Source organism: Arachis ipaensis, chromosome B3 (assembly GCF_059453495.1).
Source record: "Arachis ipaensis isolate K30076 ecotype BB chromosome B3, ASM5945349v1, whole genome shotgun sequence".
Lineage (NCBI taxonomy): Eukaryota > Viridiplantae > Streptophyta > Magnoliopsida > Fabales > Fabaceae > Arachis > Arachis ipaensis.
This window is the reverse complement of record NC_142438.1, coordinates 41,750,733-41,776,493: the sequence shown is the minus strand read 5'-3', so window position 1 is coordinate 41,776,493 and position 25,761 is coordinate 41,750,733. Positions and strand designations below refer to the sequence as shown.

Below are 25,761 nucleotides of genomic sequence, written 5' to 3'. Positions count from 1 at the left end.
GATCCGTACGCCGTCACTCATCTCCTCCTTCGTTTAGATCCGCAGTTGCCGCTACGTCTCCTTCTTCGTCCAGATTTGCGACTGTCGCCTTTCCTCCCTCTTCACGATGTCCACGGCCGCCTCTCCCTCTTCCTCTTCGAGTTTGTCATTGCCACCTCTTCCTCTACCTTGGTTCTTCTCTTTTCACAGTTTGCTTTTCATTACCTTCTCCTCCTTTTTTGTTTTTCTGTTGGAAAATATAAATTCTTGTTGATTCTTGTAAAATTTTGTTGATTGTTTTGTGGTGAATTGTATGTGATGATGAATCTATAGTGGTAGAGATGGTGGATGATAGTGGTAGCAATGGTGGCTGATTTTTTTTTGTTTTATAAGGATAATATGAATTTTTTTTAATTTTATTGTGTCTTGTTCAATATTTACCAAATACAGTACATAGACATTAATAATTTGTGTCCATATCTTTAATGTCTATATTTTTGTGTCTCTGTCTCAAAAAATACATAAACCAAACGCTGCCTTAGGTACTTAATTGAAAATTGAAATAACATTTTCGTTTTTGTCTACTACTTTAAGAAATTATGTTGCTGGAAGAGTGTGTACGAGCATCGTTAGTTGGTTTTGTTACAAGTGAAAATGAAATCTAAGAATCAGGCTCCGATAATTAAGAGTTCAAAAAACAGGTTAAAGATTTTATAATGCTTTTATAGTTATGCTAACAGTCATGCAAGATGGGAGTAGATGTGGTGGTTGTGAAAAGATACAACTATCTAGAAAAGAGATATGAGTAGAGAAATAGATTTGGTGAGATGATAGATTTTACAGCGGGAATAAGTGATGGTGGTTATGGAAAGAAGATGAAGAAGGAAGAAAAAATGAGAGAGATATTTATGGAATTATGAATAAAAATTTAATAATTGGTTATTTTTATCGAATGAAATTTATCTTGTATAGATATAACTTTAATTTTAAATTTTCACGGTCATTTTTTTAGCGTTCGGATTTTTATGATAAAAAATAACTATTTATTCTAATTTAAATATAGATGTACTAACAAATATGTTAGATCTCTTGCATGTAGCATGTAGAAGGTAAAACGTTAGATTACTCTTTTACAAACAAAATATTTTATTATTATGATGTGAAAAAAAATGATTATTTTAGTAGTTAGTTACTTTAATAAAAAAATGTGTAAATATATATGAATGTATAATAATTAATTTAACAGATGAACTCTAATATATAAAACATTTAAAATAAACACAAAAAAATATATGCAAATAAAATGATTAAAGAACAAAATTCATTCCAAATCTACAAAAGAATTGATTTAGAAGGCAAATCTATCATTAAAAAAGTGAATACTTTTAAAGATTTTTAATTTAAAGTACACCTTTTTATAAATTGCAATCCAATCTAGTTAGTTAAAGAATAATGCATGCTAACTTTCACTCGTCCTTGCGGGTGAAATAAGAGGTTCTTGTAAAATTGCATGGCCTACTTTGACCTTTATTATTGTGAGTAAAAACCCATGTGGCCTCTGCTATCTACTTATCTATTAGTCTATTATTACTATTACTTATGATTTCCCCAAAATTCCAAAAAAATTGCCTAGACCAAATTAGTAGAGAGAAGTTCTATTATTTATTCTCCGTGAAAGAAAAATTCTATACATAATTTGATTTTTAACCACAAAATTAAATTAATGGTATATTATATTTAATTGGACTTTCTTTTTCTTATTATTTTATATTATGTATAATCAATATTAATATAGAGAAAGAAATAATATATGTGAGCCAATGAGTTATAATTCAAATGATATAATCTCTCCATACTCAATTAAGAGGTTGCGGATTCGAGTCTCCTATTTTTAATAAAAAAAAAAAGAAATAATATATGTGCGACTCTATTTAAAAAATTTTTATTAGTAGACACAACTCTGTTATCTCTATCTCCCCCCCCCCTCTTTTCCCTTTTTTTTTTTCTCTAGATAACTAACCGCCTATAAGCCTATTTGTACCAAACAGAAATGACCAGTTTTAAACTTTTAATGAACCATAAACCGTCGTTTCATGATTACAGGGTTGCAATTAGCCTGGCCTATTCCTATATGTTGTCTCTGTTCAAGCTAAATGCTACTTGTCGTTTTACTATTTTACATTAAAGGTAATGAATAGTGATAGAATAACTTTCTGTATGCATTTATTATTTCCCCTCAATAATCAAATAAAAGAATATATTATCACTCCCTATTCTAATAAGGATTTTTTTATATAAAAATAAATCTTTTCTTTATTAATATGGATAATTTTTGAAATATTTATCTATTTAAAATTTGAAGCACATCTTAAATACAATAGGTATAAAAGAATTATTTATATATTTTAGATACACTATATTCGAAATATGAAACAGATCTAAATACATTGATTTTAAATGTATCTAAAAACTATTTATTTTTTAAATTAAACATATTTTAAATGCAGTGCATTCCAAATATGCATAAACTTATTTAGATAGTTTAACTTTTTAAATATGTATTAAATTATCTTTGTTATTAATGTATATTTATTAACAACAAAAAATATTATTAGCCATAACTACATGGGTCTGTCTAAAATCAGCCCACCTCTTATGAGCTTATCTGATGCACCATTAGATTCAAAGGCGTTAGATTAAATTGATAAATGATCTAATGGTTTATATTTAAATCATTGTTAATTTATTAAAAATTACATTAAAAGATAACAACTCTTTTAATATTTTAATATTGCCCAATATAAAAATTCAGAACTGAACCCTTGCTTGCTGCAGCTATGCGCCCCTGCCTCTTCCCTCCACCCACTTCCTCTGTCTTCTTCGTCAAACGATGAACCCCATTTCTTCTTCTAGCCCCTCTTTCCTCCGCTTCTTCCTTTACTCACTGTCCACTGAAGAATTGTCTATCCTTTCTAAGCCTTCTGGCGATGCGAATTCAGAGATTGTGAGCTACCAATTCACACCCGAGCGCGAATTTCAGTTGCTACCTATGAACAACTCGTAGCGGTCTCAAATCCTGCAGCGATTCATGAAGAGGGGAGATGCTACCAGTTGCAGCAAGGGTCTGGGGAGAGAAGGCTGTCTTCCTCATCATAGGGTTGCTATGATGGACTCTAAACTCCTTGCTCCCCATTTTTACCGATGGGAGACCCCATATATCAAAATTAGTAAGATTATTAGGTTAAGCCTTCTTCCACAACGAAAATTGGTAGGGTTTTGGTCAAACTCTATTGCTCGGCTTTCGTTTATCTTCTCAAATTTTTGAATCTTTTGTAGGGTTTTGCTTAAAAGAAGTTGATCTTTAATGGAGCCTCGAGTTGGAAATTAGTTCTGTATCGGTCGGAAAATTGGTAGCGGATCCTTAGAGATCTATCTCGGTGAGCTTTCTCTTCTCTCTCTTTTTAATTTTTTTTTGTGCATTATTGAACTTCTAATTTCCGAATTTTCCGATTAAATTTTTTCGATCAGGGAAGTATTCCATAGAATTGTGAGAAGCAGAACAGAAGGGCGTGATTCTCTTGGAAAGCAAAACCTTGCTAATTAACCTTTTTTATGCATACCCTTCAGTTTTTATTGTTGGATTTTGCTTCCTTAGAAGCCGAGGATGGAGATCAGAATTGAAAATTAAGCCAACAATAAAAAACTTAGAGGGAGGATTCTTGTATCTAAGAACCGTGTAAAATGTATAGAGCTTAGATTATTTTATGCGGATCTTTTGAGATGTCTGGTGCTTTTTATTCTCTTGGTAGTTGTATCGCTATATGTTGAAATTTGAATTAATCTTGCATGCTACTGTTTCTTTTTTTTACTTGGAATTCTCTCATGCTTGTGTAGTCATGCACACAAATTCTCTTGTTATGCTGAGTTTTGATGGCCTTAAGCAGGCTGTTGTTGTATTTCTATCCCATTGTTGTTGTCATGGAAAGACCTTTTCTGTGCAATTCATTATATGTGATTCTGACAGGGGATTAGGAGACCGTGGAAAGGTGTTCTCATGTTTGGGCCTCCCGAAACTGGGAAGACACTTCTTGCTAAAGCAGTTGCTACTGAATGCGGTACCACTTTCTTTAATGTTTCTTCCGCAACTTTAGCTTCCAAATGGCGTGGTGAGAGTGAACGCATGGTGTGGTATTTGTTTGATCTTGCAAGAGCATATGCACCAAGTACAATTTTCATTGATGAAATTGATTCTCTGTGCAATGCTAGGGGGTAAGTCTTTTCTGTTCTTTTCCCTACATAAAAATCTTGAGTTTTGCATCATGTATGCCATATTTTTATTTGCGTTGGGAGATAATGGTTGTCAACTACCCCTTGGGTTCACCCTGAGTTTGTAGTATCAGTTGAGATTATTTGATTTCTGATCGAGTTGCCTTTCAATTCATCAGGGCTTCTGGGGAACATGAATCATCCAGAAGGGTGAAGTCTGAACTTCTAGTTCAGGTTGATGGTGTAAACAATAGTTCCACAAATGAAGATGGTACCCGTAAAATAGTAATGGTTTTGGCAGCCACAAACTTCCCTTGGGACATAGATGAGGCGCTGAGGTTTGTATTTGCTTTTCTGCATCCTTTTCTTATACTTCTTAATGTGCATTGCAAGTGATAGAAGTATGCGATGAATTAGTTATATCTGTCGGAAACCTCTTTTAATGTGCATGTACTGATACAATTTGATGTTGATGCAAATCAAATCAGGCGAAGACTGGAAAAGCGTATATACATTCCTCTTCTGAATTTTGAGAGTCGTAAAGAGTTGATCCGTATCAATTTGAAGACTGTGGAGGCAAGTTAGGACGTTGTGATTTACCTATGACACTGTCTTAAAGATATTATTATTATGTATTGCCTTTAATTGATTTCTTCGATGGATTCAAATGAAAGACATTATTGAGCATCTAACAAATACAAGATTATCATGTTTTACCTTTGCACCAGGTGGCCCCTGATGTCAATATAGATGACGTGACTCGCCGTACAGAAGGCTATAGTGGAGATGATTTGACAAATGTATGTTGTGATGCTTCCCTGAATGGTATGAGGCGTAAGATAGTGGGAAAACACGCAATGAGATCAAGAACATGCCCAAGGATGAGATTTCAAAGGATCTTGTTGCTATGTGTGACTTTGAGGAAGCTTTGAAGAAAGTCCAGCGAAGTGTTTCTCAGGCTGACATCGAACGCCATATTTTATTACCATGTTTTATTTTCTTTCCTTGTAACCAATGACCATTTAAAAATTTCAGGATCTTAAAGTTCTTAATTCATATATATAACCATATTGCTGTGGTAAATCCCAATCCCACGGTTGACAGCACTGTACTATACCAAGACAGGCTGGTGGTCATTAATAGATGCTCCATTTGCATAATATCATAGGTTTTGATTCAATAACAGCTAAAAATTTTGAAAATGATGTTCTTCATTATAATGCCCTCTGGCTTCCATTCACTCCATTATAGTATTATTCCTTCACTAGTTCCCTGTTTTCCAGTGCTTTGCTTATTTTGACTATGACCATGGGAAAAAAGAGAAGCTTCCACACATGCAGTAGTCATGACCAAATAGATAAATATAAAGTATGTGTTGTACACTTCCTTAATTTCATAGACTAAGAACTTATTATATCACAAGATGTATGAGTACCTCATCTTAGTCTTAATTCTTATGCACGTTACAATGTGCATAATTTCATTTTTCGTAATTATATTATTAAAGAAGCATGCATGTCCAATTGAGAGTTTTTAATTTTCTGTAGTTTCATCTTTCTATAAAATTAACTAAACAAAGAGAGGTACATCCTTAACAGTAGAGAGGTACATCTAATATACTTTACAGGAAGTGAAATGAATTTTAACTTCTGCACCAGGACTTGATCTGCTTGACAAGTAAACTAATCTCAAGCAATAAGTTTTCCTACTAAGATGTCTCACAGCTTTAGCTGACAACTTTTAATGCTACAATGTGGAACATATTCTCATGTTTTCATGATCACTTATTCCTGCATGAACCTATGAATTGTATCAGCAAAAGCCTTTAATTAAGCATCAAAGTGAATTATATTGCTTGTTGCATTACGCATCAAGTGCCATGCACATAACCTATGATGTGCATTCGGAAACACCTCCTGAATAGCGATAGCCATCGATTGATGACCATCCGTAATTACTGAAGTCGGTATCTTTCCCTTCATTGCTATGAGAAGCTGTTTTAGTAACCACACATAAGTGCTTTTTCCTCTCATTCGAAACTATCGCAGCACCAAATACAACGGTTTGATTATGGTGGTTAATTCCCGAGAATATTACCACCGGCAATCTGTATCTATTCTTCTTATATGTGGCGTCAAATGCTAGCACATCCCCGAACAGATCGTAATCCAACTGACACCGGCCATCACACCAAAAAATTTGTCGAAACACTCCTTCTCTGCCCTTTTCAATACTATAGAACAAGTTTCGATCCCTTGCTGCTAGCGTTTCCAGGTAAGCCATTGCAGATGTTAAATCATCAGGTAATTGTCTTCTTTGCTTCGCAACTTGATTGTGCATATCCTTAATTGAAAAATTAACGTTTTCGTACCCACCACACTGGCTAGCCAATGACCCAAATATGTTTGGTATGCTGATCCCCACCTCTTTCATATGGTTCATTTGACTAATGTCAGGCTCAGTCATTTTCTTGTGAGATCTTAACATTCTTGCTAACTTTGGAACAACAAGATCATGGTTGTGTTCATCACAAAAATCTCTCACTACCCAACTCTCAGTTACCGCATCGAAGAAAACATGAAGTTTACTCATACAACCACATCTTGTCTCTGATTTTGGCTCCCTAACTCGATTTTTCATATGGTTCCATTTTTCTAATCTATACCCTTCACAGGAACAAACATATGCTTTTTCTCTAACTTTTCCATCAACTATTCTACTCCTACTCTTTCGCACACTGAAGCCCCTCGTCTTGGCATATGAATTATAAAATTCGAATGCCAAGCCAAGATCAGCAAAGTGCAATTGACAAATATTTTTCATAGATAGACTTGAAAAATTAATCTTACCAATATCTTCCCAAGAGTTTATGCGATATTGATCCATATCCACCGCATCAGAAGTTACGTCTTCATCCACTTGATCACTAACATTAGGCACATTTTGATCACTTGTGTGTCTTTGACTATTTGATACTTCCTGCAATTTATAGTGACTAACGTTAATTACCCAAAAAAAAGCATAAATTAGGGGTGGGCAGCTTAAACAATTAACCAAAAACCATTGAATTTTCAAAAAGAATCACAATACTAATTTCTGAATTTTCTTATGGCAGCTTAAACTCTATCTCGTCTCATATTTTGGTGATTAAGATCAATTATATAGATTCATATAGGGGTGGGCATGGTTTGGATTTTTATAAATCCAAACTGGATCCACTTCAGAACCAGTTTTATGGTTTATGAAACCAAACCAATACTGTGAACAAGAGAGATTACGATACAGCATTTTTACATGATCATTTCAAGTTAAACAAGAGATAGACACAACCAATAATTATTTTAGTTATTTAATCTTGTTAGGCAAGAGAACAATGAATCAAGATTATTAGAACATTTGACATAACTATACTTCCTAACCCACAAAACTCATATTGCGTGAGAGATCAATATTCATAAAATGAAACTCCCAACAGATAATGATTTCTAACCAAGTTTTATTTATTTAATTAATTTTTTTAGTTGGCAATAGGTGGCATTCACTTCCCTGTGACAACAAAACATGCACTTAAGTACATGCAAGTTGCAAAGATTATTACACAACTACATGACAATTACAAATCCAAGCAGCAGAGATTTTCTTTAACCATAAATTAAGAATTTACCTAATACTTAGGTGGTTTTTTACAGTAGGTTTGACCCTACAACCAATCACACTCTTAATAGGGAAAATATCTAGTATTTGATTAATAGGGTTCATATCAACTTTGCTTCTGGTTTAATAGAATGGATGGAGAAGAATTATACAACTAATCATAAGAAATATTATATTTTCTTAAATTACAGACACTATATCATACAATATTATTTTATCGTATACTGCCTAAGAAGGGTGTAAAACAAACTTTATTATTTTTCAAATTACACCTTAGAAGCTCTACCTATTTAAAGTACATTATCTATCTCCCTCCCTTAGCATAAATATTCATGGCTAATCTTAAAACAAACATGAAAGGGTATCAATCCAAACAACACTTATCAAATAAGGTACCTTAACCTGTCACGAAAAGTGCATTGATAGCAATAACTAATTTGCTTAATTGAAAGAGCTAAAGAAGTTGCCTTCTTGAAAGGGTATCAATCCAAACAACACTTAAGCTCTTGCGCAATAAAAGAGCTTCCATTGAAAGCAGCTGAATTGCTACATCTAAGGTACCTTAACCTGTCTTTCAATCATGAGCTAAAGAAGTTGCCTTTTGCAATAACTAATTTGCTTAATTGGCAAACTTCAAATCTTAACGGATGTAATACTCTTCAGAAACTGCTAAAAAGTGTAGGAAAATTAATTTGTAATAAGTAATTTGCTTAATTTTGCACTGCTGTGAAAGAAGCTGTTTCTTTAAAATTTAAAATAATTTTAAAAAAATTAGTTGATTTTCTAACATTACTCAAATCTAAAACACTCACTTTACAGGCACTTGCTTAGTCAACCAATAAAATGCAACAGTTCATAATAAGCTTTAAGCAAAATGATACCACTGAAATCCAAATTAAAAGCCAAGGGCATATATATGCATGTGCCTAATAAATATGATATATAATCATGTATCAGAATTTAGGTAATTTTTCTTATTTCACAGTGACATAGTCATTTCATTTCACTACCGCACATGTTCTCAAACATAATGTAACACTAGTCAACAAGCATTCAAAGGTTTCCTTGAGTCAGTTGTTAAACTCATAATAGAACCATAAATGTAAACAAACAGTAGAGCAATTTTCAATCTAAACTCAACAACTCCGCTGTTGTAGCCTCCAAAAGTAATGAAAGAAAAACACAACATCAAATAGCTAGAACTCATAACTTGTTCAATACTTCTATAAATAGTTTGGCATAAAAAAAATCATGATCTAGATTAACTATTTTCTTTTACTCATTTCATTAAAAAAGAATCATCTATAAATAGTTTGGCATTCTTCTTTTAATGCAAATTGCATAACTAACTAAACATTGGTTACTCAAAGACAGAATATAAGAACAGGTTAACTAAAAATCAGAACATCAGAGTTTGTTACATCACTTAAAAGTAAGAACCGAGAAATTTACTTCTTACGCATCCACATCCATTCCCATACCATTGTTTGTAAAATCCATGAAGCCTCATGCCTCACTATGTTAGATACCAATAGAATAATAATAGAGAATTACAATTGCTACATATGATTACTAAATTGGCATGAATCTTAGCTACACCAACATACTTGTAGCACAAAACAGAACAAATATAGCCTACAATCCCTGAATCAGAACAAATAAATAGAACAAAAAAATTGAATGAAATCAACGAAAGGAAGCAATACAACAGATTCATACAAGGGAGTGGAGGAATACAACAAGAAGATAAAAGGAACAAAAAGAAAATTAAATCAATGAAGTAACTTCATACCTGAGTCTGAGGCTCCATTGTTACTCTGGAAGTGGAGGATGCAGGGGGGGATAGAGCACCACACCGCTGACAACCACTCGACGAGAGAAGAGAGAAGAGGAGACGGGGAGGGAGGGCCTACAAACGACGCTGGAAGATGGATTGGACGGCAATGGCGACGGCTCGGCTGAAGGGCAACGGCGAATGCTGAGACCAGCGGAGAGTAGAGTAGATGGCGGCGACGGGTGAGTAAACAGGGAGGAAAGGAATTGGGGATTAGGGTACCGTATGGTGAGTTTGGGGTGGGGCTGAATTTGGATTAAGGGTTTTGTTAATTAAAACATAAAAAAATTATTATTACTATTAAATCCCTATGTGGGGTATATTTCTAATTTATATTTTGTGCTTATTAGAAAAGCTCAAAAGGCTTGAGCTTACTAAAGACAGACCCCCAAAGAAATGTAGGTATATTTTTTCTTTCGAGTCCCACTATCTAGAATAACCATCTGAGTACTAGGGATAATAAATATCTTTTCAAAAGCTTAAATTAATTTTGGAATTCACCAAAAATCGAACTCTTGACCTTTCGGATCTAACGCTCTAATACCATATCATAATACCAATCATCCCAAAAATTTCAGCTGATAGAAAAAGGTAACACTAATGGTTATATCTCTAATACTCCCTAAATTCCCATTGTACACATTGTACAAATATTCCATTAGCTCTTCGTACTTTCCCTTTTCACAAAGATGGCATATATCTCTCATTCTTCGTTTCTTATTTTGGCTTGATCCCTTAAAACTATACACCTTTTTATTATTATTATTATTATTATTATTATTATTATTATTATTATTATTATTATTATTATTATTATTCAAAGACCCCTCTCACTTCATATGTGTTACTACAAGAAACTCGTTTGTTACCGTTGGATTAACTATTACTATTGAATTAAATAATTGGTGCTAAAAAACTCTAGGATTGACAAATTGGATTGACGTTAGTATTAGATTTAAATCTGACGATAATAGAGAATTATTGAAAAAGTAAATAAATTTTATCATCGAATTGATACCACACTAAATCTAACTGTACCATATATGCACTTTTAAAATTATTATTTTTTAATTAATTATATTAAATTTTTATTATCTTGATATCAAAATTTATATTAAATTAGTATTAAACAAAATAGAAAATTAATAGTATTTTTATTAGATCAATAAATTAAAATATTAATAATATCAATAAATTATCAATTTAAATAACAATTTCATGCAAACATTCAATTAAACATCCAATCTCAATCATATATTCTAATGTGTTATCTTCTTATTATTTTGAAAATTTTACCGAATAAAAAATCGAGAAAGAGTTACTAGATATCATTCTCCCACTTCTATCCTACAAATCTATTATAGAAAAATTAAATCAAACATAAAATACAAAACAACTCAAAAAATTTAAAATATAGTTAAAAAAACTAATCTCAATCCCAAACATCAAATAAGGCAGCTCCATAAGTATTCGAACGAAACTTCTCCATTGATCCAAAAGAAATAATAAGCACAATCTTAAATTTGTATCAATTAAGCAACAAAAATTTATTTAACAATGTTGCAACAACCAACATTAATAGAATGCTCAACCTCTATTATAAATATGTAACAAAAAAATATATGGCATGAAACTTGTGTTAGACACAAAAAGATTAAGTTATACATGTTATCATTAACCCTAATTTTGTTAAGTAAAAAAATTCAAGATTGCGGCATTCAATTATGATGATCAAAGAAAGCACTACAAGAATAGCATATTTACCAATGGTTTTATCAATGTTTATAGCGTCGGTTAGACTCTCGATAAAACTATCATTGGTTAGAGAGGTGACCGAAGGAGAGGGGGTGGCTAGGGTTGAGAGAGAAGAGAGGAAGCTAGTCTCTAGTAAAGGGAATATGCTAAGGGTGTTCACAAGTACAGGTAATTCAATTACCCATCTAAAACCGATCCAATTCGATTATATTAATTTTGGACTCGATAGGTAATCGGGTAAAATCGGGTTAGATCCGATCAAACCCAACCTTAATTGGTTCAGATATTGTTATAGGATCGCAGAATTTGAACCAATCCGATTAGTTTAATATTAGTTAAAAAATAAAAATCACCAAAAACGTACTCGAATAATTTTGTCATTGACAAAAATGCACTTGAATTTTGTTATCGACAAAAATACCCTTAAATAATTTAAAAATGTGACCAAAATTCCCAACAATAAATATTACTCTCAAAAATACTTTAGAAATTAAATTTTGATGCGTTTTTTTTTTTTTGCATGTTTGATTAGAAAAATGAGATATTTTTATCCTTAAAATTTGGTAATTTTTCGTTAAGTATATATTTTTTGTCAACAACTAATAATAGTTTTAAAACATAAAATAAAATATAGAGATCAAATTTTTATTCCATATTTTGTGTGTATTTTTTAAACAGTTATCTAAACATTTCTATAAAATTTTGAATCAAATGCATAAACAGTTTGTTAAATACAAAAGTCATTTGTCACTTACAAAAAAAGAATATTCTTTTTGAATATTTTTGTCGCATTTTAAGGATTGACGAATTGGATTGGCGTTAATATTAGATTTAAATTTGACGATAATAGAGAATTATTGAAAAATAAATAAATTTTATCATCAGATTGATCCCATAATAAATCTAACTGTACCATATAAATACTTTTAAAATTATTATTATTTAATTAATTATATTAAATTTTTATTATTTTGATATCAAAATTTATATTAAATTAGTATTAAACAAAATAGAAAATTAATCGTGTAAAACCCGCAAAATTAATGGATAATTAGTCAATAAATTAATTATTATTTAAAAAATAAAAACTTAAATTTTATAGTTTAATGAGATAGAAAAAATTAAAATATGAATTTCGACACTAATTTTAAAGAATTTGGCACAAAATTGGGCCAAACTGAGCAAACCAGATCCATAACAGACCCAAGGGCCAACCCATTCAGCCTCACTTACTTGGTTTCAGCCACACCTCTCTTCATCATTAAGAGAGCACGCTGAATTGGGGTAGGGGAGCAAAATCAAGAACACAAAACCCTCACTCAAATTTCAAGTTGCCATACCTTTTAATCCGGAGCTTCGATTGACGAGCCGTCAGCGGCCACGTGTTCATCTCAGAACTCTCTACAAAACTCATAGAATAGAGAAAAAGACAAATAGGTCCATGACCTTTTGGTCCGCGGACATTTATATCCTTGAGGATTTGAAAATACATTTAAGTCTCTGACTTTCTCAAAATCTGGACATATCGATCCCTGGGTCTAATCTGTCCTATTTTAAAAACTCTCCCACGTGTGCATCCATATATCGGCTAGGACAGTACAACGGAAGTCATGCTTGATTTTTTTGTTGGGTTTGCTAGACCCAAGTGAAGAGAGGGATCGATGTGTCCAGGTTTTGAGAAGGTCAGGAACTTAAATGTATTTTCAAATCATTAAAGATTTAAATGTTCGCGGGCCAAAAATCAAAGACTTATTTATCCTTTTCTCCATAGAATAATTTGGTAAGGAATTCATTTTTTCTTACCCAAATCTTCCCTTCTCAGTTTTGAATTTGAGGGATGTTGGAATTGAGAATTTATATGATTTTTGTGTTTTAGGTTCGAATTAGCTCGCGAAAATTAGCGGATTTTATTCAGTTGAGGCATGAGTAAGGTAAGGATCCCAAACCTCTTGTTGATTAGTGAATTAGAAAGCTTGAATGTTGATTATAGTGTTATGTTGTGGAATTAGATTGAATAATATTGAATTGGAGTATATTGATTGTTGGAGCTTGATTATAGTGTTATGTTGTCGAATTCTGTTCGGAGAGGCTTTGGGACTGTGGACTCTTGAGGCTAGATGATCATAGGATAAGTTTGGATTGAATGTTTGGTTGTTGAGGTGATTAGAAAACTAATATGTATATATGTACAATGAATTCGAGAATTGATATATGTATGTGAATATGGTAGAGTTATGAAAGATGATTGACGAGGAAATTGGACCGGAGACCGTGACCGGGTAAGTCAAACAAAATGGATTATTGTTGAAATGCGTAAGTGGTATATGAATTGGGTATGAAGGGTGATTGAGTTAGTATGTGATAGATTATGTGTTTGATGAGTATCGAATAATAATGGTTGTTGACATGTTGATGATTGATGAGTGAATTAAAATGTATTGTGTGATTTGGGATTGTTGGGATTGAGAATGTGAATGTTGAAGATTGATTATGAGTTATGTTGTGTTGGTTGAATATGGATTATTATTGTGTTAGTTAATGATATGAGTGTGGTGGAAGGTTGATGAGATGATGTATTGAATGAATAATGATGCTATTTTAATGTTTGAGTATGGAATTATATTTGATTATGAGTTCTTGGGGTTGAAATTGATGAGTAAGTATATTAGTGGATTCTGAAATATATGAGAAGGGCTGAGGTTGAATTTAGCTTATTTTGGGTTGGTTAAAAACTTGGATTGTTGGTTTTGAGTTGGAAAACTTGGTAAACATAGAGGTCGATGTTTTTAATAAAAATTAAATTTTGGCCGAACTTCGGTGAGCCATAACTCAACTTCCAAACCCCCTAACTTTTCCAAATTTATTTCATATGAAAATTGGGTCCGTGAAGTTTACACCGTTTGAAGAGCAGAGGAAAAATGATTTCAAATAAAAAAGTTATGCGCGTCGGAAGTTTGGTGTGTAAAGCTGAAATTCTGCAGCACTCACAATTTTTTGCCAACTCTGCATAACTCGCGTATGCGAGCCTCACACGCACCGTGGGTATTCTGTTTGGGTTGGATGTCCCGCGTACGTGAGAGGTTGTGTGCGTACGCGAGCAGGGGAAAAAGCACCCCCGCATACGCGAGATCGTCCATGCGTACGCGGAACCCCTGGACTCAGCAAAAATGAGTTTGTGATTTAAAACATAATTTTGAACTTCTAAACCTCTATTTTAACTCTTTTAGACCTTAAACCTTAGTTGTAAACATAGTGGAGGGGTCAAGCTATGAAGGGTTGGTAACTTAGGAATGAAGAGAGCTTGAGATGTGATGATTATGAATGAGAAGTGTGGAGTGTTGAGATTATTATAAACGAAGGCTATATTGATAATAATTAAAAGTGATACTTATGAGTTGTGATTGTGAGGATGGACGAGTAATTCCTATCCAAGCTATGATTTGGAGTTTGGGGATATTGAGATATGATTAATGATAAGAACTGAGTTTAATTATGGATTATTTTGAGATGTCGAGCCATGACTGTGGGGGTAGACGAGCAATTCCTATTAGAGATGAGACATTGAGGATTGACGAGTAATTCCTATCCGAGATGCGATTTTATAGGTAGACAAGTAATTCCTATCCAAGGATACACGAGTAAATTCCTATCCGAGTCATGACCTGTGGATAGACGGGTAATTCTTACCTGGGTTATGGTTTGAGGCACCTACCTGAGTAGATGAGTAATACCTATTCTATGTTGTGGTGTTCTGTCCAGGGTTAGCTACCGGACATGTCGGGTTCGACTTTATAACCAACAAATGAGACTCATCAGCCATAGGATAGGCATACATCATATGCATATTTTAACACCTTAACTTTTAGCACCTCATGATCGTACTAAAAGTTTGAGCGTTACTTACCTCTATTCCTTTAATTATATACTATATTTATTTAATATTGAACCTTCGTGAATACGAACAGAAACTTATTAGGAAAACGAAAGGAGACTTTATTTTTAACGACTTAATCACAAAAGTATATATATCCACATAATTTTATATACATAGACTTATCTCAAAGAGTCTCAATTACAAGTCCTACCCCTCTAAATACCAAAATAATAAACGATGAGGGGAAAATAAATTCTAACAACTAAACTTGTGAAAATAATCTTCTATGCTCCTGTAGCTCCACACTAAACCTTCGCACCCATAGCTGAAAGGGTGGAGACAGGGTAAGAATTGGGGAGTTCTTATTAGGGTCAGAGTAGTTAGTTAAGTTCGTTCCATTATGTTCCCAGTCAACAACAACAATCAACAAAGTATAGTTCAACTCAGCAATTACAGAAAATAGAATCCAATCACAAGCACACACAATCATAGAAAACACAATCATAAACAAATATGCGTAAACAAGTATGATGCATGTCTATTCCTATCGCAGGCCATGAGCTCATGTGTCGGTTGCCTACCCGCTCCTGACATTACCGGGCACGAGTCACAGATATGGCTTTCCAGATGCATACTATGTGTTTATAAGTCTTACGGCTAGGCCGCATACAGTGTGACTTTCAATGTGCTTACATCTGGAAAATAGTTCTCTGTGTGTGGGCGTCCCCACTATACATTTGGCGCTAAGACCCAAACAAGGTTGCATCTGCTCTCCTGTGGCAAATAGTCTTTTAAAGCTTTATCTTTGCCCTCTGCTCTCTTGTGGCAGAGATCTGCTCTCCTGTGGCAGATATCCCTTTAGTTAATACATTCTTTTCTTTTCTGTGCTCTGCTCTCCTGTGATAGAGATTCGTTAGATTCTTTTAATCTTTGTTCTCTACTCTCCTGTGGCAGAGATTCCTTTAATTAATACATTCCTTTCTCTTATGTTCTCTGCTCTCCTGTGACAAAGATTCATTAGATTGTTTTAATATTTGCTCTCTGCTCTTCTGTAGTAGAGGTCCCTTTAATATTTTTCTTTCCTTTTCTTTTCTTTTTTCTTCTTTTCTTTCCTAACATTCCATAATATAATTTATCTTCACATTATTCCCTCGTCTTTCCCTAAGTGTTTTATGGAAAAGAATTATAAAGTACTTTAATTAAATCTGCATTCTCTAAAGCTTTTAAGATCACTCTGTTTGCTCTTCTCTGACTTATAATAATATTAATAATATCTTTACTAGATAATATTTTTAATAAAATAATAATAACAATAATATAAATAAGATATTTTAAATAGTAAATAAATAATATATATATCTTTTCTTAAAACTCAGTTTATAAAACTTTATTTTTAAACTTATATTAATTACTTTCTAAACCACGAAAATTTTAAGATTCTATTTTTAACCTTAATATTTTTATAAAATTATATTTGAACCCTCGCTTATTTTCATATTTATAAAAATAACCCTAAATTTTCATAAAATACCCATTTTACCCTTGAACTTTACTTACTACTAATAATACCCGAAAACTTATATAATTACAAATTGTACTTCCATTTTTATACACAAATACAATGTTACCCTTCAAAGATAAAGCTTAAATACTAATCTTCCTCTTGTACCAAAACCGAAACCCTTAGCCCTTTTCTTTCAAAATATTATTTGTAGTTTAATCCGTTTTCGAATTTTTCGGTTACCGATTTTTCACAGTTTTTAATTTAATTTTTCAACCACCAAATCTCATCAATTTCTCAATATTCAAGCTTAATAATAGCCCTCAAAATAATTAAAACAACCACAGCTGAGCTGTTCCTCTTAGCCGAACTAACAAATCACAAGCAACAACATTAATTCAACGTAAACTCATTCAAACTCAAACAATAATCAACCAAATCAACATTTACTTATCAAATTCACATTTAATTATTATAAAATTACCAAACCCTACCTCCGTATGAAATCAAAATAACGGAAGCTGCGAAGAAACTTTTCAACCGAGCTGCTGAAGAAGAAAATGTCAGAAATCGTCTATACTTCTTAGAACTCCAATTGGCCGAACTCAAGAGGAATGGGAGTTACGTCACCGTTAACTTCCACCGAACAAAAATAATACCAACACGTAGAGGAGAAAGATACGAATATTTTTATTGAATTAGATTTTTGATTGAAATTATGGATCACAAAAATCGAAACCAAAAGCTCAACGGTGCCACGGTTTCTTTCTTCTCTCACTCATGGCTTTCTTTCTTTTTCTCACCTCTACTGAACATTTGCATGGCTGTTTTGGTGATTAGTGATAATGAATTATTATCTAAATGACACATGAGGAACTTATGTGTCGTCGTCGATTTTATATATAGAGAGTAAAGAATATTTTCGTCCCTGACCTTTTTTTTGCGGACATTTTCGTCCCTAACCATTGAAAAATACTTTTAAGTCCCTGACGTCCTTAAAAACTGGACGGATCAGTCCCTCCGTCCAAATGCCTCCGTTAGACCCAATGGAAAAAAGCTGACGTGGCTCCCGTAATACTTGTCACGCGTACGCGTCGTATGACAAACTTCCCACTCACGCGTACGCGTGAACCACGCGTACGCGTCGCCATGAATTCTCCACTTCACCATAAATTATCGACTTTGCATGCTTTTTTCCCATTTCTTTTAAACCATTCTTACCTTCAAAACTTTAAATCACTCAAACAAATATATCAAGGCATCGAATGGGAGAAAAGTAAATTAAATTTAGCAATTTAGAGTGTATTTGGCTTAGCATTTGAAGCATCAAACGTAGGTTGAGTTGTTTTGGAAGTTTCACTTTTTAGTTTGGTTATTTTTTCTTCTTATGAACGTAAACGTGATTCTGTTCTTCAACCCAAGTTTAGTCAAAATTAAAAATGATAGCTTTTGCATTTACATTTTCACGTTAGATTGAAATTTATTTTCTATTTTCTAATTTTGTCCTTCATTGTTCATATGATTAATTTTGTTACTTTTTTTTATAATATTTGTTCTCTAGTACTCTCTCATGGATATTATTATTCTTTATGGGATTCTTATTTTTTTTGTTTATATACATTTTTTACCTATTATTTTTTTGTATAAAATAATAATAGTAAAATTATAGCGTACTAAAAAAAGTACTAAAAGTACTAAAAATATCTATATAAAAATATCATAAAAAAATTTTAGATTTATTTTTATCATTGTCAAGATAAATATTTCATTTTTATTATTTTTAGTACTCTCTTTGTAATTGTAATTTTCATGTACTATATTTTAGTATAATTTTTTTATAATATAAATTATGATCTCATTAAAAAAGATAAATTAAATAAAAAATTAATCATAGGTAATAATATAATCATAAACTTTGGATTCCAAAATAATATTAAAAATAAGATTATTGAGAGTACTAGAATAAGAGTACGATGTAAAAGAATAATAAATTAAAAGTATGCAAAGTGGAAAATTCATAGTGAAGTGCAGAATTCATGACGACACGTACGCGTGACCCACGCGTACGCGTGACAAGCATTTTCCGTTGGGTCTAACGAAGGCATTTGGACGGAGGGACTGATCCATCCAGTTTTTAAGGACGTCAGGGACTTAAAAGTATTTTTCAATTGTCAGGGACGAAAATGTCGGCGAAAAAAAAGGTCAAAGACAAAAATGTCCTTTACTCTTATATATATATATATATATATGCATATAAAGTCTTAGTAATACACATTCCATTTTGTTGTTCTTTCATTCCCTTAAAAGCTTTCGGTCAATAATAATAATAATAATAATAATAATAATAATAATAATAATAATAATAATAATAATAATAATAATAATAATAATAATAATAATTCTTTTATTTTTTGAACTATCTCATTATAATAGAATTATTTAAAATTTTTAATAAATTTTAAACTCAAATATCATAAAATTTAATTTAATTACTTTTAGAAAAATAACTTTTTTTTAAATAAAATAATAAATCATAAATAACTCATTATTTAATTTTTCAAAAACTCGCGGTGTTATATTCCACTCACCTTATAAAAATTTTCGTCCTCAAAAATTGTTATATTAGAACAAGTTTAAACTCAAACTAAAGAAAGGTCCACAAAGAGAAGTACAAGAATATCAAAGATAATATTTGAAAGATGCCAGGTAGGCAATTAAGTTTGCAGGCAAACAAAGGTACATGAGGATAATAAGGTTCGGTCGAAAAATAATCAAATCACATTCTGAGAAAATCTAAGACAAGAATTCCAATGAAGATAATGAAAAAAGAGATGGCACGAGTTCGTGTAGCACGAATAAAGAGTATACGTCGAAATTGAGCTAACTCCGTAATCTCTAATGTTCCCAAACCCCGTAATTTGCATTACCTATTACTTCTATTTCGTCCATGACAACCCATTAGTATTTCCATATATATAAGTCATTAGTATTAAGTTGGCCAGACCTAATACCATGAGAAATGCAACGGCTGACTAACAGCATTGATTAATAGACAGTCATGCATCTAAAATTCAAACTCTTGTCATTAGGACAAATCCTATTGCATGACAGTCACTCAAAGTATGCATAGCAGTGAAGCATAGTCAGTCCATTCCCAAGACTCTAACAGGAACGAACTGCTCTGATACCATAATGTAACACCCATGAGGTGTTAAAAGTTAGGATGTTACACATATGCATATGATTGATTTGCTTGCTTGTGCATTAATTGGGTGTGTTTGTGATTTAGTATGCCTAATTGCTATACTTGTTACTTGCAATAACTGTACTCTATTTGTGTTTACCTTTGTCTGTTTTGTGTTTACCTTTGTCTGTTTTGTTTGTTATATATATATATATATTCTCCGACCAGCCTTAGTTTCGCAGGTTGAGCTCAGAGCTTGAATATTTTGTATTTATTGGCCCTCTACTCTTATATGTATATATATGTATTTCTTCGCCCTTCTTATGCTAGTAAACGTTATTCTTGAACGTTGCGCTTTTAATTTTCACGATTTTGATTTAACCATCTTTCAAGACTCCTCGAATATTACATCATTTCTAGTATATTATATATGTATATTTTATTTTTGGAGGTCGTAATACCTGGCCACCTCTGCTTTACAGCTTAAGCGTAAGGTTCTGTGTGGTAGGATGTTACAAATAGTATTTTTTATTAGATCAATAAATTAAAATATCAATAATATCAATAAATTATCAATTTAAATAACAATTTCGTGCAAACATTCAATATCCAATCTCAATCATATATTCTAGTGTGTTATCTCTTTATTATTGTAAAAATTTTAGCGAACAAAAAATTGAGAAGGAGTTACTAAATATCATTCTTCCACTTCTATCCTACAAATCTGTTATAGAAAAATTAAATCAAACATAAAATACAAAATGACTCAAAAAATTTAAAATATAGTTAAAAGAACCAACCTCAATCCCAAACATCAATAAGGCAGCTTCATAAATACCCCGAACGAAACTTCTCAATAGATCCAAAAGAAATAAGCACAATCTTAAAATTTGTATCCAATTAAGCAACAAAATTTTATTTAACAATGTTGCCACAACCAACATTAATGGAATGCTCAACCTATATTATAAATATATAACAAAAAAATATATGGCATGAAACTTGTGTTAGATACTAAAAGATTAAGTTATACATGTTATCATTAACCCTAATTTTAAATAAAAAAAAAATTAAGATTGAGGCATTCAATTCTGACGATCAAAGAAAGCACTACAAGAATAACATATTTTACCAATGGTTTTACTAATGTTTATAGCGTCGGTAAAACTGTCAGTAAAGCTATCATTGGTTGGAAGGGTGACGGAAGGAGAGGGGGTGGCTAGGGTTGCGAGAGAATAGGGAAAGCTAGAGTCTCTAGTAAAGGGAATATACTAAAGGTGTTTATGGGTACAAGTAATCCAATTACTCATCTAAAATCGATCTGATTTGATTATATTGGTTTTGGACTCGATAAGTAATTGGGTACAATTGGGTCAGATCCGATCAAACCCAACGTTAATTGGTTCGGATATTAGTTCTAGGATCGCAGAATTCGAACCAACTCGATTAGTTTAATATTAGTTAAAAAATTAAAATCACCAAAAATGTACCCAAATAATTTTGTCATTGACAAAATGCACTCGACTTTTATTATGGACAAAAATACCCTTAAATAATTTAAAAATGCGACCAAAATTCCCAATAATAAATAGGTTTAATTACTCTGTTGGTCCCTATAGTTTCGCGAAATTTTCAATTAGGTCCCTATACTTTTTTTTCTTTTAATTGGGTCCCTATACGTTAATTTTTTTTCAATTTAGTCCCTATTAACGTTAAACATCAAAAAATGTTAGTAAATTGTGAAATTACTTTTATACCCTTAGGGACCTAATTGAAAAGAAAAAAATATAGAGACTTACTTGAAAATTCGGTGAAACTATAAATATTCAATGAAAGATATTCCTATAATCCCTATTCAATGATTCTAAGACATGAAAAATATTCCTATAATTGCAGAGTGGACATAGCATATCAATGATATGTTTTCCAGTTGATTAAGAAAACATATATCACTCACAGCCTACAAACAAATATTATTAGTTAGCCAGAATTTATTGGATGGAAGGCCAAGGCACAGAACTGGATGGAAGTGGTTAATACTTGATAGATACATCATATTAGTATCTTTTACATAAAAACTAGATTTAATTGGATCTGAACCTACAAAAACCAGGTTGAACAAATTATTATTGTGTCAGCAAATGGTGAGACCATGCCTGTTGAATTGTCAGGCCAGTCATATATCTTTTTTATTTTACATTTGCAAGATTTTATACTAATTTCTGTATGCAAGTCTCCCTTAATATTGCTATTATACAGATATCTATATCAAAGAAGAAGATTCAGTGGGTTAACTAAGAATTTCCTTATATAATCTGTCATAGTTTCTGCCATATGGCAACAACAACACATGGGCCCATAGTGGGGATATATTGCAGAGAACAATAGAGGTTAGTAACAGCTAACTTATTGGTATTCTTCCTAAATCAAAACACCCTGTACAAGATTTATCATCATTATCATGAGGATCGAAAGAATCAGTGAGTAGAAGTAGAACTATCAAACAGTGTTTTGAAAAGTATTACATCAAAATTGAATATAACATGCCATAGGAAAGAGGCATTTGGTTCGTTAACAGCAAATGTCAATAAAACTACAGAGAAAGCTAGCACACATTATAGAGTACGTGCAAGCAATGAAAAGTTTTTTCCTGCATAGACAGATGGACACATCTTGCTTTCAGCTTATAACTTGTGCTTATTGCTGCAATGCTGAAAATGAATAAGAGTTCTCTGGCTTCCAGTTTTGCTTCTCAAAGTTTATTTATTATCAATGTAACCAATGAACAAAATCTTATATATCTGCTCCATAAGATGATTACCAATTAACAAACTTCGATTCAATTTCTAACCCAAAAATTGTATTAAGAACAAGCCATTAACATAACTCAAACCCCTAGTGTTAACTAAGCAGCTAAGAAATTCACTAAAGTGAGGCCCTTAACACAAATAAAACAACCCATTCGTCACCCCCGAATTATACAAAATCCTCAAAAGGAAAAAGGACAAAAATTGAGGAGTATGGAACCTGTGCGGAGCTTGATGAGGAGCTTCTTGGCGGGTTGAGGAGGGGTGGCTTTCTTGCGGGACAGATTTGCAGCTACGGCGCCGCGCGCATTCTGGTCGTCGCTCTTGAGATCGTCGTCAAGCGCCATCGGAGAGGCGGCAGGGTTGAAAAGGGCATCGTCTGGGTGCTGGTGATGACTGGCGATGATGGTCGAAAAGGGCTGGATAGGGGTTTTCCTCTTGGGGATAAAATATCAGGGGTTCTTTTGGTATTTTAAAAAAATAAATGTATGTTCAACTAGCTATTTTAATTAATTCATAAGAATATTCGTTTTTTAAATAGAATATTTCATTATCTTAAACGTTATACTTATGGCAAGTACTTAATTGAAAAAAAAATTAACGTATAGGGACCCAATTAAAAGGAAAAAAAGTATAGAGACCTAATTGAAAATTTCATGAAACTATAGGGACCAACAAAGTAATTAAACCTAATAAATATTTACTCTCAAAAAATACTTTAGAAATTAAATCTTGATGTGTTTTTTTGCAAGCTTGGTTAGAAAAATAAGATATTTTTATCCTTAAAATTAGGAGATTTTTTGCTAAGTATATATTTTTTGTCAACAACTAATAATAATTTTAAAAAGTAAAATAAAATATAGAGATCAAATTTTTATCCCATTTTTTGTGTGTATTTTTTAAAAATTTATCTAAACATTTCTATAAAATTTTCTGTTTTTGGTTAAAAACTTATTTTTGGCCAACTTCGGCGGGCCGTAACTCGGTCCTCGGAGTTGAAAATTTTTTCAAAACTAGATTTCTATGAAATTTTTTTTATCGATCTTTTCAATGGTTCAAGAATGGATGAAAAATGAATTTGTGGAAAAAGTTGTAAAGATTTGAAATTTGGGTTTAAAAATTGGTTTTTACAGCAGATCAACTTTTTCACATTCTGATATGCCATGCGTACGTGGAACTCATCGTACGTACGCGAAAGTTGGCCACTGCCAACACTCATGCGTACGCGAGCGAATCCCAATGCCTAAACCTTCCGCGTACGCGAAGGTGGTCTGCGTACGCGATTCTGTTAAATTTGCATTCACGCGTACACGAGCATGTGCATGTGTACGCGACCACCCTGTTTTTTAGAAAAGTGAATTTTTAAAGTTTTTAACCATTCTTCGAGCCTTCTAAATCTTTATAAACTCTGGTACGAGTCTAGAGTCGGTGAAATTAAGGATAGAGAAGTTAAGAACGAAACCTAAAGAGTTGGGTTAGTGAATTAGAGGAAGACGAACAAAATGTGAAGTAATGTATGAATGAGATTGATAGTGAGATTAAGAATGGGATTGATAATGAGATTGCGAATGAGATTGATAATGAGATGGATAATGAAAAGTGATAGTGAAATTGATATTGAAAATGATTCTGATTGATATACATACCTGTCTGGGTAGAGGCAGTGGCGATGATTCACTTGATCCGGGTTCGGTTTGAGTCTCCTGGGGTAGATGCAGTGGTTCACCCCCACTTACTCCCGGTTGAGAATGATATGTGATTTAAAACTTTATCTGATTCCTGAATTTTCCTAGGTAGATACAGTGGGTCGGCTCCACTTGCTCCAGGTTGAGATTTGAGATTCTGTTGACCCTAAGTCACAAGATGTGACCAGGCACTTTAACTCCCCAGAAATTTTCCCAATGAGATGAAAATTGAATGATTGAGAATTATATGCATAGACTCTTAGGAATGTGCGCACGAAGGGACTGTCCAGGATTAGCTACCGGACATGTCGGGTTTGGCTGTATAACCGACAGATGAGCTCATTAGCCATAGGGCAGGCATGCATCATTTGCATTTGTGTGTTTTGTTTGGGTGTGAATCTTGTTCTTGGTTTGCCTAATTGAGTAATTGTATCTATCTGCTATTTGATCTAATTGCTCTATCTATACTCTCTATTTGTGTATGCTTTGTATTATTTTATCTGTATTTGACAACTAAGAGATCCCTCATGCTGATGGTGGTAACACTGAGGGTTCTTTCTGATATGTTGTGATGGAGGTTGAGGCAGGATGGACTAGGGGTTGCTTTGTTACTCTAATTTATGTATTGGTTGGATAGGAATGAGCGAGGTAAGCGGGGTAGGAAGCCCTTAGGCATGTCCTTGGTTCTTTTCTTTTCTTTAAATTATTCACCTTACTGATTCGTAAACTAAAGGAGTTTTTTTTACGACTTTTCAAAGTAAGTTTTCCATAAAACTTTTTCAAAAGGTTATTTTAAAGATAGACTGTTTTATAATAAAATTGATTCTATTTGCAAGTATCTCTTTGCTTTGATGGTATTCCCTTCCCTATTGAGAATCTGTGAAGACGATGTTCTCACCCCCTACAGATATTTTTCTTTTTCAGTGATAGGTTCAGAAAGCTTTGGCGCAGATCTGCGACCGATCTACAAAGCTTTATATATATATATATATATATATATATATATATATATATATATATATATATATATATATGTTGTATTTTCTATTTGTTAGTTTAGTTGAGATTTTACCCTCGTCGTTTGTCATCTTTGAGATCTTTAGATGGGCAGGACTTATATTTGAGAAAAAATTGAATAAGTCTATGTATTTATTATTATGTAGATATAATTATGTGACTATGTGGTTTAAATAAAAGTCTTTTCGTTTTCATAATTAAAAAC

At 32.6% G+C, this 25,761-nt stretch overlaps 1 long non-coding RNA gene and 1 pseudogene across 1 annotated transcript; one reads left to right on the top strand and one right to left on the bottom strand.

Annotated features, from left to right (window-relative positions):
* The first annotated feature begins 3,875 nt into the window (after positions 1-3,875).
* LOC107633020 (katanin p60 ATPase-containing subunit A1-like) lies at positions 3,876-5,263 on the top strand (annotated as a pseudogene).
* A 17,265-nt stretch (positions 5,264-22,528) lies between these two features.
* On the bottom strand, positions 22,529-23,312 carry LOC107634407 (uncharacterized). The gene is made up of 2 exons (XR_001618886.3): positions 23,075-23,312; positions 22,529-22,848 (listed from the first exon to the last, which is right to left on the bottom strand). It is a non-coding gene; the product is annotated as an uncharacterized LOC107634407 (long non-coding RNA).
* Between the last annotated feature and the right edge of the window lie 2,449 nt (positions 23,313-25,761).